Genomic DNA, 13,834 nt, shown 5'->3' with positions numbered 1-13,834 from the left:
CTATGAGATTAAGAGATCTTAGCAAAGGACACTCCCTCCCCCTAGAAATTGAAATATTTAAAAAATCATTATTTGACAATATTATAATCATCGAATACTAATAAAAACATATTAATATCATAATTGATAAGTTAATTAGATAATTGATGAATGTGATAATAATGATATAATAATGATGAAGATAATAATAATAAAATAATATAAAGATACTACTACTACTATACTACTACTACTACTACTACTACTACTACTACTACTACTAATAATAATAATAATAATGATAATAATGATAATAATAACAATAGTAATAATAATGATAATGAAAATATGATAATAATAACAATGATGATAAAGTATCTATAAGATGATTGTGACAGTCCTATAGCGCAGTACGTTTTTCAAGTTTTGTTTGAAATCATTGTATGTATGATTATTACATAAGTCTAATTGAGAATTCTAAACAAATAATGAAGAAAAACTTCACAAAAAGTGCTTGCCTACCCAAGACATTTTCGCCTTTATTCCAAAAAATGCCAATTCCAGTTAATGCGAGAAACGCTTTATCGACTGCTCCATGGCTTTCTTCCGGATCGGCTCCATTCGTTTCCTGTTCGGCTTCCGTCGTTTCCTTCCGGAGTACTTCTCATACCCACTTCGGCAAACGACAGTTTAAACAGTCGCTTGCACCAAAATGATCTTCAGGCACCGGTCTAAAGGTCTGGTCACACCGCCCGAGCGTTGTTGGAGCGGTCGTGGAGCGGTAGGGAAAGAGGGTCGAATTTCGCTCTCAAAATTGGGGAAAAAATCGGAAACAAAAATCGAAAAAAAAAAAAAAAAACAATCGAAATCGAAAATGGTAAACGGTAGCGAGCGGTGATGATTTTTTTCTCTCCGCTCCACGACCGCTCAAACAACGCTCGGGCGGTGTGACCATGCCTTTACAGCGTTACATGGCAGAATATGATTGGAATTATTGTTCGGGTTAATTGGATTTTTTTCCGTTTTTTTTCACCCTTATTTCTCGCTTTTCTACACCCAATCCCATCCCTTTTTTTTGGGGGGGGGATAGGTTCCTTTTTACGAATGAAGGTGAAAACACCCACTATAAGCACTAGCCTATATGCACCGAACCATTTGCTCTCTCCGGAAATGCAAAAAACTGATCACTATCTACACTATATTTATTTATCTTATATCATTTACATTTATTGTTTATGGTCTAATACTGTTGTATTAACGTAACGTCTCATCGAACCTCACCCAACTCACAGAATAAGTTGTATAAAGTTCGATTGTATATGTCCAGCTTCAAAAGACACAAAACTAAAATATAAACAATTAATGTGAATTCAGTATCGTATCACTTGTAGAAAGTCTTTTCCGTCATCTTTTTATTGGATTTGCATTTTACATATTCTCGATAAGATTTGTTTTGTTTCATCGAAGTGATGTTCTTTTCATGTTGAACAAATGCATTATCACTTCACAGACAAGGATTTTAGAAAGAAATGGTAAATATTGCATTTCTGATTGAGTAGAAGTACCACCGGGTTAATCATTATTATGAACCTTTATCTGTCAGGCAATTACACTTTACAATAACCTTAAATTTCCGTAAAGTTCCGTTAGTAGCCCCATGCTTTCAGTATTTATGAGTCTTGGATGCATGGGCAGACATGACTGTCTCCCTGATGTTACACAAAACAACGTGACGTTTATTTTACCATGTTTATGTATGCCTGTCATAAAGGCGAAGAAGTAAGTAGACGACAATTTGCCGTGGAACGAGTTTTTGATTGTTTATCTTGATGAGGATGGGTTCGTAGCCGTTCTTTGACAACCTAACATTTCTCCTCCACTTTCCATTCTCCTCCAGACGTTTTCTCACCTGCTCTCGTCTTCTTCAAGCTCTCTCATCATGATGCACGCCTCCTTGACAACTCGATGGTGTGGAAAATTTCTCGCCGATTGGAGATATGGATGGGTTGATGGAGGGAGGGTGGGAGGGAAGGAAGGAGGGAGAGGGGCACTGAGCGAAAGATGGCGAGAGGAAGGGCAATATCCAATATGTTAGAAGGGAGCGTGAATGAGGAAACAAGGAGGCAGGAATATCGTGTCTGGAAAGAGAATGCGAAAGAAAATATATGGGAGAGAGAGTGAGAGAGAGAGGGGGAGAGAATGCAAGAAAAGAAGAGAGATCGAGAGAAGAGGGAGAGTAAATATATGAAGTAATGGTACGCATAATTGAAACGCATTGCTATACATCCTGAGAATTGAGACAAATAATGCAAATAACTCATAAGATATTCGCAAAGAGAGACGATGTATGAGAGATAGAGAAAGAGAGAAGAAATGAGGGAAAGAGTGATGGAGACCTTCTTATGTCAAGAAGCTTGATGTTGCTTCATCAAACGATGTGAATAGTTGCGGAAGACTGAGGTGTGTTTCTCTCCACACAACCAATAACTAGTGATGCATCGGGCAATCTTATGAGTGTAAGGAGATGGAAAGGGGGGGGGGGTGGAGTTCAACTACCGAGTAAAACCTAAAGCTATACCCAGATCGGTAAAACTGGTGTGTTCTAAACTCAATACTGCGCGGAGAATTTCAAGAGAAAACATTATATAAACGTATATTGTGATTATATCAATGAAATCATAAATATAGACCCCCAGTATAAGCACATTCATATGGGTACTTTCGTTGATAAAAGCAAGGACCTCCTCGATTAAACTAAACAAGTTATAAGAAAACCTTGTGGCTTATGGGGTTGATTACTGAGCAATTCTCCTTTCATACCATCATCATTGCACGTAACATTGATTAAATGAGCTACTTTAGTTCCATGATCGATCCATGGAACCAGTTTCTTCTATCGGATTCTGACAGAATCCATTTTGTGATCGTTACCACAATTTAAAAGTATATCAACAGTGACACAATATTAAAACATATTGAGTAAAACATATTTCCTATAAGGAATTCTCTAATTATTGGGCAACGTGTTTTTTCTTATAACTCCGAGGTAAACGAAAGAAAGAAATCGCCAAAATTGTTTTTGATTGAATTACGCAATCCGACATCCAAACCAAAACTGTAAAATAGTCACTAACTCCCAACCTCTTCCCAATATTTTATTTCTTTATTTTATCTTGTTCCACATTTCAATAACAAAAGTAAATGAATAGAATAACAAAATCTTTTCCACTTGAATGAATATACAGGTTAATAAATTATTCCTCCTCTATATAGATCGCGAACCCCTCGGTATGGCTAATAGCAAGGATGCCCCTATTTTTAGGGTTTATATGATCTCCATCACTTTGATTCAACAGCGGATAAAATGTCTCCCTTATGGTCAGAAATCGATTCCACCTTTAGCAGTGTGATATTAGGATGACACCAATCACGGTACAAAATGTCGAACAAAGGAACAAAATCATTTCGAACTATCCTTCTGATTTCCCTTGGAGCTCTCAGGTGCCAGAAAACTGATCGAAAACATTGACAATGATTTTTTACAACTTACAAAACACAACCAAGCAAAATGATGAATTCCATGATCTCCATTTCCAATTTCGTCCCCAAAACAACTCGCGTGATTTGGCTTTTTTTCTGCCATCGTGTAAGTCAATAAGCCCTATCTATCAGGTACACGAAACAAACTTCTTCATCAAATTGATTCCTTGTCGTTCAGCAATCACAGTTAAAGGAACCTAATATTTTTGGCCCATTTTTGGTTCTTTCTCCCATTATTCCCTAACCTTACTTGGTAATATAGATGTCAGTATTTTCTTGTCGTTTTGGTTCGATTAAAATCCTTGCTTACAACCAGAGGGTCGAGTCAACACAAGCAAGAACTGATGTTACCTCAGGCCTTCACTCGCGTCATTCTAAAGAAAGGAAACCAGAAAGAACTTCAAAAGGTAATAGATGAATGGTTTTCCACTTTTCCATTTGTCTAATCAATTTCTTACTTAATATTTCTCTTTTCAGATATGCCGATCTCTCCCTTCTTTCTCACATTATTTACTCAGTGACTTGTATTTTGTTTATATCAAACCTCACGTGCTTAGACATATCATATAACTCCCTTTAAATGTAGCTCATATCAACGCTGGTGAGAAACATTGACTTTCATATTTTCTAGGACGGTTTAATTGATCGAGTACTAGAAGGTACATTAAATATTTAAAACCCTTTACCAACAGTTTTAGGGCACTGGTTTTCTTTTGCTATTTTGTAAAATTTTCGCGAAATCTATCGATCATTCATTTTCAGTTAGAATCCAACCACAAATTTCTTACTGTAAGTTAATTACCTTAGGTTAACAACTTTAAATCATGTATTAATATATATATATATATATATATATTTATATATATACATATATTTCAAGTTAAAATTCTGTATCTTATTTGTAGGTTTCGAATGATAAATATTAAATCAACATAGCACATTTTTTTCCCACAAGTGCCCCTTATTTCTTTTTAAATTTTTTTTTACCCTGTTCTCTATCTTTCAAGACTGCAAGATACTCTACAGCACCACACGTTTTTGGAATTCGTATTGTGATGAATGCAAATTTCTCCCTTTTTTAAACACTTTAGAAAGAAAAATCTTTATTTGTTATATTATTTATACCATCTTTCGGCTTTTGCTAGTCATATCATTTAGGTTCCTATTTAATGTATATATATATAGAATTGATATATTCATTTACATTTTTAACATTTTTATGTATGTTTTAACATTCCATGTTCTTTAATGAACGGAATAAAATGCTAAACCTTTTTACGTTATTGTATTTGATGTTACTGTGATTGCGTGGTTTTTTTTAACTGTAACTCATTTATATTTTTGATTTTAAAGGTAATAAATCAATGTACATAGCACACAAGCACTCACCATACACACTCATCCTCTTAATGGGAATAAAAACAACCCTCTTATGTACAGCCTACACATATCAATACACACATGCATTTTTGTCATAAAACACATACACCAACACACACACACACCAAGACACACACAGTCACCCATCCACCAAGAATAGGTCTTTTCTGCTATAACAAACGGATAAGTTTGAAAATAGATTACAGGCATTTACATATCCACACGCTAGCGTACCCAAAAGACACACCAACCTAATATAGGATAATACACCCATACCTACCCACACACACGCTATATTATATTTAAGTTGTGGGGAAATTTTAAGAAAGGTTGGCTTTCATTTTATTTTACACACACAATAACGCAAACCTATTCGACTTTAAGACAATGTACACTTTTTCACAAACAAACAAACAAACAAATGCATTACGTAGTACATTTAGCTCGCCGGAGTGTGAGTGTCTGTAAACACACACACACACTCCCACACACCCTAATCCGCGCTTACCAGTTATACAGAACATACACTCAACCCACCCACACGTATAATGATCATTTCAAACTTATTCAATTCCACATTTATTATGCTCTCACGCAAGTACATCTTTCCATTGATTTAACGCAATTACGATGATTTGGCCTTTTATCTGAAACGAAATTAGGATACATACAATTTGACTTCTAATCATTTTAAATTAGAAATAACAAATGATTTCAATACATAAATACTCTTTTCCCCAAATATGATGTTTTTAATCACTTGCATCTCCTTCTAAATGTATTTCCACCGACCCACGTTTCTGTTCTGCCAAAACAGCAAGTACACAAGTAAAAACAGAAACAATATCAGCTATAACAGCATGCAGAATTTGTTGCTGAATATAAAGACCGTTATAAAAACGAATTGGGATAGATAATGATGAATGAATTGGGATTTCAAAAAAAATCGACGTCCCATGTTTCAACAACCCGTTATCACTTAAGTGAGAAAGGGTTTTTGAAACCGTGGGAAGAGGAGGGTAGGCATGAATATATAATTAAAGAAAATAAATAAGGAACGAGTTGAAACGTGAAAGAGTGAGAGAAAAAAGGGTAAAAGAGAAAGAAAGAAAAAAAGAAAGAAAGGAAAGAAAGAATGAAAGAAAGAATGAAAGAAAGAAAGAAAGAAATAAAAAGAGAGAGAGACAATGCAGGGACAACAAGAAGAAAATGGATATAAAGAGGGGGCTTAAGAAATGGGATGGAAAGGGGCCTATTCATAGCAGGGCTCTCTAATTTGATTTAAGCAGAATTCTGCGGTCCTTGTGTCACCATTGCGAGGCAAGCCACGCCAGACCATCGCCGTCGCACATGCCCACAAAATACATCATTGCTCAATATACCCGAGGCATAGCCCGACATCAAAGTGTCAGAGGGAGAGATGATGATCATAGTGATCAAAATGTTAAAATAAACAATTTAGAGCTCAAATGGAAATGATTGGCACACAGAAAATTAATTAATTGTTGTATCATCTCAATAGAAGAATGATTCTAATCGCTTACAAGGTTCTTTCATTTGTTTGGGAAATACACCCGAACAGGGAGGAAATCAATGTTCCCCTTCCACTTATGTTACCAATTTTTAGATTTAATGGTTGCAAATGTTTATAATGCTAATGCTTAATGGTGTGCACGAGGAAGGGCGTGTGATTTATCCTCGAAAAACGGGACTCTTCAAATAATCATCTTTACAACCAGATGGAGTATCATCGTCTATGAGAAATAAAATGGTGAATGTTTCTTGTAAACGCATTTACAGATTTAAATTCTTTACAGAATAATCTTCAAATTCTCTCCAGCAACAAAGCAGAATTCATAGATTTTTTTTTCATTTCCAATAAAAATACAACAATATTATTTGCCCCTCTGAGCCCGTCTTAACATTTCTGAGAACGTGGGTTGAAGTTAGGCCATATATATATAACGGTTAGTAGGCCTATTTATACCAGCAGTTAATTTGGCTTTATGTTCATATATACAATTAATATCGTTGGAAAATGTATGTCATAATCTAACCGTTCTGATTATTGGTGATGAAAGGGTAAAAGGAAACTATACACAATGTGAACAAAAGAAATAAAAAATAATCATTTTTTTAATTACTCATCTCAGTTTTTAATATGTAATTGATAATTCATAAATATGCAAGGAATATATGATGGAGTTTGCAATTAATATCTTTTTGTAAGTTTCCCATTTTTAGTTTTCCAATCATTGACATCGTAAAATAAATGAAATCGTGGCACATGTACGGCTCAACACTTCAGTCAACTTGGTCTTAAAGAGCGCAACTAAAATATGAATAACACAAATCCTACTACAACTTTCTTTGGTTTTAATAAACAAAATAGAAAACTGAGAATGAATGAACTAAAATGGAAACGAAAAAGTAAGGCAAGACAAGATCAGGAAATCAAAGTCAAGACGTTCAATTTCACCGTTCATCAGTAAAACAATATCAATTTCCATCCCAAGTGAATAAAGCATGCTGAGAATGATCAAAGCAAAGGCCAACTAACAAGAAATAAGAGAAAAATACCTCAGAGTAGATCAAAATGTAATTTGATTAAAAAAAGAATCACGTTTTCAAATGATTTCAATCCATACGTCTATGGGGACTTACCGTAGTATCAGTTTAATACCAAGTCAAACCCAAGGACTTTGACGTACAATGGAATCAACAAATCTACAATTTTGCAACATACACGAGCTTTCATCGATTTTAATCTTACTTACAAGCTGGAAATACTCAAAGACGGAGGAATTACAAGGTATGATCTTAGCTTGGGAATCTTGAATAGCTCTAGATTCAAATCAGTGTATATTGATTGGCCTAAAGTAATCACAACGATTGACATTATTGTTACTACTCCCCTCTAATCAAACAAATTGAGATGGCGGAGGGTAGAGAAGCGCGGCCAAGTCTACTATCCAAAAAGAACAACAAAACCTCCATAGAATCACTGCTCACAATTGAAAGGCAATTAAGTAATGAATATTTTAAGAAGACGGTACACGCATTGATTTCCTTATTCTCTGTTTCATTTCTTTCATTTGTACCACCTCTCCCTTAAGATATTTTATTTCCTGATATTCTTTAGTGTGATGTATTCTTGCGAGATTTGTAAGGTTGTGATTTTCTTGATTAAAACCTGAGCAATTAAGGCAAGGATTATCGAAAAGAGCAACTTCATAACTGTTTCAAATTTTCGTATCTGAATGGTTGGAGTCATAGATATGTTTGAAATGGGAAAGTGCTACACACAAACAATAACAGGGGCACACAGTAAGAATGTATTTGTTTTTGTTTTGTATTGATAGTTATTTTCAGATTCTGACAGGTCATTTCTCCAATATATAGTGGTTGTCGGCAGGAGCAATTTCCAATACACTGCAAAACTCCGGTGTTGATTTAACACCAGCCCGGAATCTATATATGCCCACACCAGAGAAGCATTGAAACAACACCTGTTTGGAATCAAACTGATGCTGTTTTAATACTGATTGGTGTTATATAAACACCTATCTAGTGTTAGACCAAAACGAAACTGGTGTTGTTTAACACTTCTCTGGTGTGGACATATATAGACTCCGGGCTGGTGTTAAATCAACACCAGAGTTTTTGCAGTGTACTTTCCAATAGTTTTTTCTTGTCTTCATTATTTTCATGATATTTCATGCTTGAGTTAAATCCGAAAAACACAAGTCCATGTGCTCCCACATACACACACACACGCACTCTCACCCACACACATCCCCTCTATTTCACGCACACACCCTCACCCACACACATCCCCTCTATCACACACACACGCACCCTCACCCACATACATCCCCTCTATCTCACACGCACACACCCTCACACACGCACCCTCACCCACACACATCCCCTCTATCTCACACACACTGTCTCTTTCTTTCGACTATTTTTTTCTCTCTCTGCCTATCTAACCTTTTGCTTCTGTACTTTTAGAAGATGACATCACAGCTGAAAGCTGAGAGTGTCTTCCTGTCATTTGTAAATAAGATTTGGACTTATGGATCCGGACACGCTGGACATAAGAAAAGAAGGCATATTCTAATGACGATATAAAACAGATACATTCATTGCTCAATAAAGAATTTTAATATAGCAGGATTCTCAAAAATATGAGCTTCAGAATAAGTTTTATTGATATCAGCTGCAAAACATAAACAGTTGTGTAAAAATATTATCAAATGAGAACAGAGGTTAGATAAGATTTTGACGTTTGACAAAACAGTTCGGTTTCAATTTGAGCCTATTTGTTGCATCAAACAATTATTTTATTGAGGGAAAACAGGTGGATATGGGGTACTCTGGTGGAGATAGTATGGAGGTATTTCAAGAAGCAGTTTTGTATATCCCACTATCTGTTTAAGTATAACTTTAAAAATTATTCACCGCTTTAAAAACTAGAATTAAGTTCTTCTTCTTTGATATGTACATTCATCTTTTATTTTGTATATATAAAATTTATTTCTCGTTGTCATATTTTGAGCTTTGCTTTTAAGTGGGATCCTCCGTTTTCACAAATTATAAATCACAAATCCTTTGCACATGATTATTTTGTATGTAACTTTCTTATAACATGTCTTTTTTAAGTTAATTTAATGACCTTGGTATATCTTTTTATGATGTTTACTTGTTATGATTGTATTCATTTGATTTATATTTTGTTGAAAATTAAATAAATGAAATGAAATGAAAATGACATTTTGGAAATATAAAGCTGAAGAGTTTTAAGGCATCATGTTAATATGGGCAATGATGAGCATAAAATAGGATTATGTTGCATGGCACTTATATCTTACTTCATTATTTTACCTCATTATTTTTTTTTACTTTATGTTTTGTCTTTGTCTTGTTTGTAAATTTATCTTAGTGAATTTGAATGGATTATGGGGATATTAACTTACTTGAACTGTCACAACCCTGTTATGTTTGCAATGATCTCTTATTTATTTCATGTAAGAATTTCTAATTGTGATATAAATATTTATCATGTTGAATCTGTCTGAATATGCCCTTTTTAATGAAAGCCCTTTTCTCTGATATGTAAATTCACAATTTTATTTTTCTGATATGATTTTTTTCTGATTACTTATTTTATTAGCAAATCAGGGGACTATCATGTTACTTTGTCGAGTTTCGGTTGTTAATTTTGTTTTCTACTGGGACTTTAACGTAGTACTTCTTACGTTGTTTTCCATGCAGATGATAATGCTGTCAGAATATGAAGTGAATCGTTTGGTTATAATTATGCATACCACACATTCTAACAGGCAGTATCCAATAAAAAAGAGAGAGAGGGAGATATGTACCATTTCTGAACTGCATGGAATAACATGTGTGCGCGTGTCTGTCGTTTGTTTAGATAAAGAGAATTTAATTTTGACGAATGGGTTTGGCGAGTGATACATCATGCGATCACGCTTGAATGGAATACGCTTTATCACAGGGGTGACTAACTCTGATCATACGCTCCCCCATACCATCCCCGCCGAGTGGTCTGATAGAAGACGTCTTATTCTACGGGATGGAGAGAGGGGAAGGGGAAGTCTCTGGTGTTAAATTTAATTCATTAGTGGTGGAGTATGTTTCTCAGAAGGAGTAAGAGATTGGGGTTGAGGAACAGACTGGGGCAATCAACGTAATTACCCTCTGCTTAAGATGACGTGAAGTCCCACCTATATACTTAGAATGTGGAAACAGAGAGAGAGAGGGGGGGGGGGGGTGAAAACGTATCCAACAAAAAAAAACGCATTTAGAGTCAATGAATTTGATGGGAGGGAGAGAAGATTAATCATTTTTGCGCTAATAATCCGCTCCGATTGCCTAGCTTTGATTAATCACGAGATATTGGGGGTGTTTAATGAACCATAAACTGGCTAAACTGTTGTTGATTATACTGCCCCGAAAATTTCTTTGTTGATGGGTATCTATTTTTATTAATCATTCCTAATTGCTACAAAGCGTTGGGATAGGCAGAACAACAATCTTCCTATTAAATTATCTCTCTCTTTGAACATGAACTAAAGCAATATCAATAAGGTTTCATTTTGGAATAATGCTTTAATATGATTAAGGAGAATTCCTTTGATCGATTAAAATATTAATGCTTGGAATATTATTCAACTTCATTAAATATGTGTATTCATCTTCATTCATATATTGGTGGACTAAAACAATGTTTATTATCAATTGGCGTATATTAAAAAAATACAATAGAACATGATGGGCCGGCAATGGAAATATGATATTCATGACGAATAAAAAATAATTATCATTTACATACAATTATAAATAGCATATTGGTATAATACTTCCCTACACAAAATCATACTGTACTTTTTTATCATTAAAGTTGAATTTTTCAAAATATTGAATCAATATTCCGCCCATGGGGTTCCTTTTTGTGAAAAAAGTATCTTTCTTTATAATATCAATAAATCATTGGAATGTTGGTCAAGCGTTTACATACATGCAAAATGGAAAGAATAAAAATTGTGCATCTTAATTTAAAGTTCTTAGTGGCCGTCGTATTCCTTTGAAAAGATTTGTCAAGGTTAAACAAAATTCCCTGATCATAATTATTCATTACAAATATGTTTTGAAACCCTCTAAATTTATTATATTATTTTTTTTATCAGTTAAATCAGATATCAATCATTGTTAATTTGCACATTAAAGAGATTTATAAAGACCCATTTTCTATTTCAATTTCAATTTATTTATTTCATTTTCAACAAAAGAACAAAGTAATGAGGTCAAAATAGTTATATACAGACAAAACAAATTCAGGCATGTACAGTATATGATATTTATCTATAAGTAGAAGTAAAACAAAACATAGTAATATATATAAGCAAAATATCATAACCACTATGAAATAAAATTCTGAGAAAATGGAGGGATCCACTAAAAAGCAGTGCTTGTATTGTGTGGACCCCTCTACATAATTATTTTTGAATAATTATTGAAACGACTTGCGCTTTGTATTTTTTAATTAGGCATATTTTAATCATAGGTATTACAGATTGAATAAAACGCTGATTCTAAATCAATGATAATTTTATATGTGATATCTTAAATAGGATTGGAATAGATGAATATTGTATCGAAATGCATATGATATACTATTTTGTTTTTCCATATCAACATTTTCTACTTTCTGTTTAACTTTGTTGACTATAAAATAGAAATGTTACATTGAAAATATTGATATCAATGTGTTCTTGATAACACCTTCTTTTTTAAATGCAATTAGATCATTAGTTTGAGCATATACATCTTTTTATATACTTTTTTAGGTATTGAATTATTAAATACTCAATTTCTGAATATTAACCGACTCTTTATCTGTAGGCTAAGGGTAAATGCGTTCCTTTCCCACAAGGGAGTATTTTTCTCATTTTAAGTAATCGCCGAGGTTGTGTATTTCCCACTTAACCACAAGCGAGTACATAGGTTGGGGCAAAACTGCGTAAAATCGGGCTTAGATTAATAGCTCTAAGGATTTTTTTACCATTTGCCTTTGATCCTATGGGGAATTATCTGGAGACAGCGAGCATGGCGAGGGGAACCTAGCTGTCGGTGACCGCTAGAGTTAGGCGTGCGATGAGGCTTAGCAACTGGCTGAGAGAACGAGATTTAATGTTTGTTTTCTATATGCTGCAATACCTCGCCATCTAAGTATGAAGTTTCTACCTGCTTACAGTAAAAGCAATGACATAATAACATCGATATTTGCATATCATCACGCTTAATATCACCAAATGAAAGAAGGCACAATTCCACGAATAAACACAACGGAGCCATTGATTTTCGTAAAATATAGACATACTCTAGAAAACTGAAATATATGTGTTTGGAAAGCATTGGGTCGTATGATCTAAAGCAAAGCACTCTATTCTTCAAATATTGAATGTAAAATGGTTTTTGGAATAGCCTGTATGTATTATCTTTATATATCCATGACGTATACTCACCAGCAATATAGGAATTGGGTATTAATGAGAAACATGTAAGCATGAATTCGAATATTTTGTACATCATTTTAAAGAGTTTTCACTTTGGCATATCTCTCTCATTTCAACTCTTAACTCTAATATTAATATACCATGTTATAAAGGTAAAATGGTGAAACGAAGAAAGAAATGAAAAAATTAAAATGAATAAAAAACAAAAGAGTATAATATTATCGTTTTTTCTAAAAGAGCAAAATGTCACAATGTATAAGATTAATCTTTCATTTTCAATTATCTATTAAATGATGTTATACAATACCTTGTCCCTTTTTACACCCGTTCATAAGAACTGCCTATATACCTTCATATGAAATTTAATAACAATTGGATATTAATATCACATTTACACGCCTTTAGATCGGTGAGACTGTTATCTTCGTCGATGTGCGTCTTAATCTAGTTTTCCATATCTATTTCAATAATCACCACTCTAATTATATCATAGTGGAACTCAGCAACACATTTTAGTCAAGTTATATACAAGGTGGGTTAGGAATTATCAATCCACACACACCAAATGTAATTTTCGTAGAGTTTATTAGATGAAGCAATTTTGTGATCAGCAACCATAGTCCAATTATTTCAACGTTATGTTAGTTTAGTGAGTCAGATGCGCGACAGCCAGGGAGCAAGGTTCGCTTAGCTTTCTAACGTTATGTGGCATGCATTCATGCGAACATCCAAGAATATTTCTCGTGTTTTTCCTCTTCTTCCCTTTTCTCGTTTGTAATTCTCGAAGGTATACACTTCATTTGCCCCAAATAGAGACGTTATTTACATGAGAAATTAAATCAATTTAATAAATTACTCGATGTCATTAGCAGATAGTACTACCATGCTAAATA

The sequence above is a fragment of the Lytechinus variegatus genome, chromosome 1 (genome assembly GCF_018143015.1).
Source record: "Lytechinus variegatus isolate NC3 chromosome 1, Lvar_3.0, whole genome shotgun sequence".
Taxonomy (NCBI): Eukaryota; Metazoa; Echinodermata; class Echinoidea; order Temnopleuroida; family Toxopneustidae; genus Lytechinus; species Lytechinus variegatus.
The sequence above is the reverse complement of the archived record's forward strand: the minus strand, read 5'-3'. Positions refer to the sequence as shown.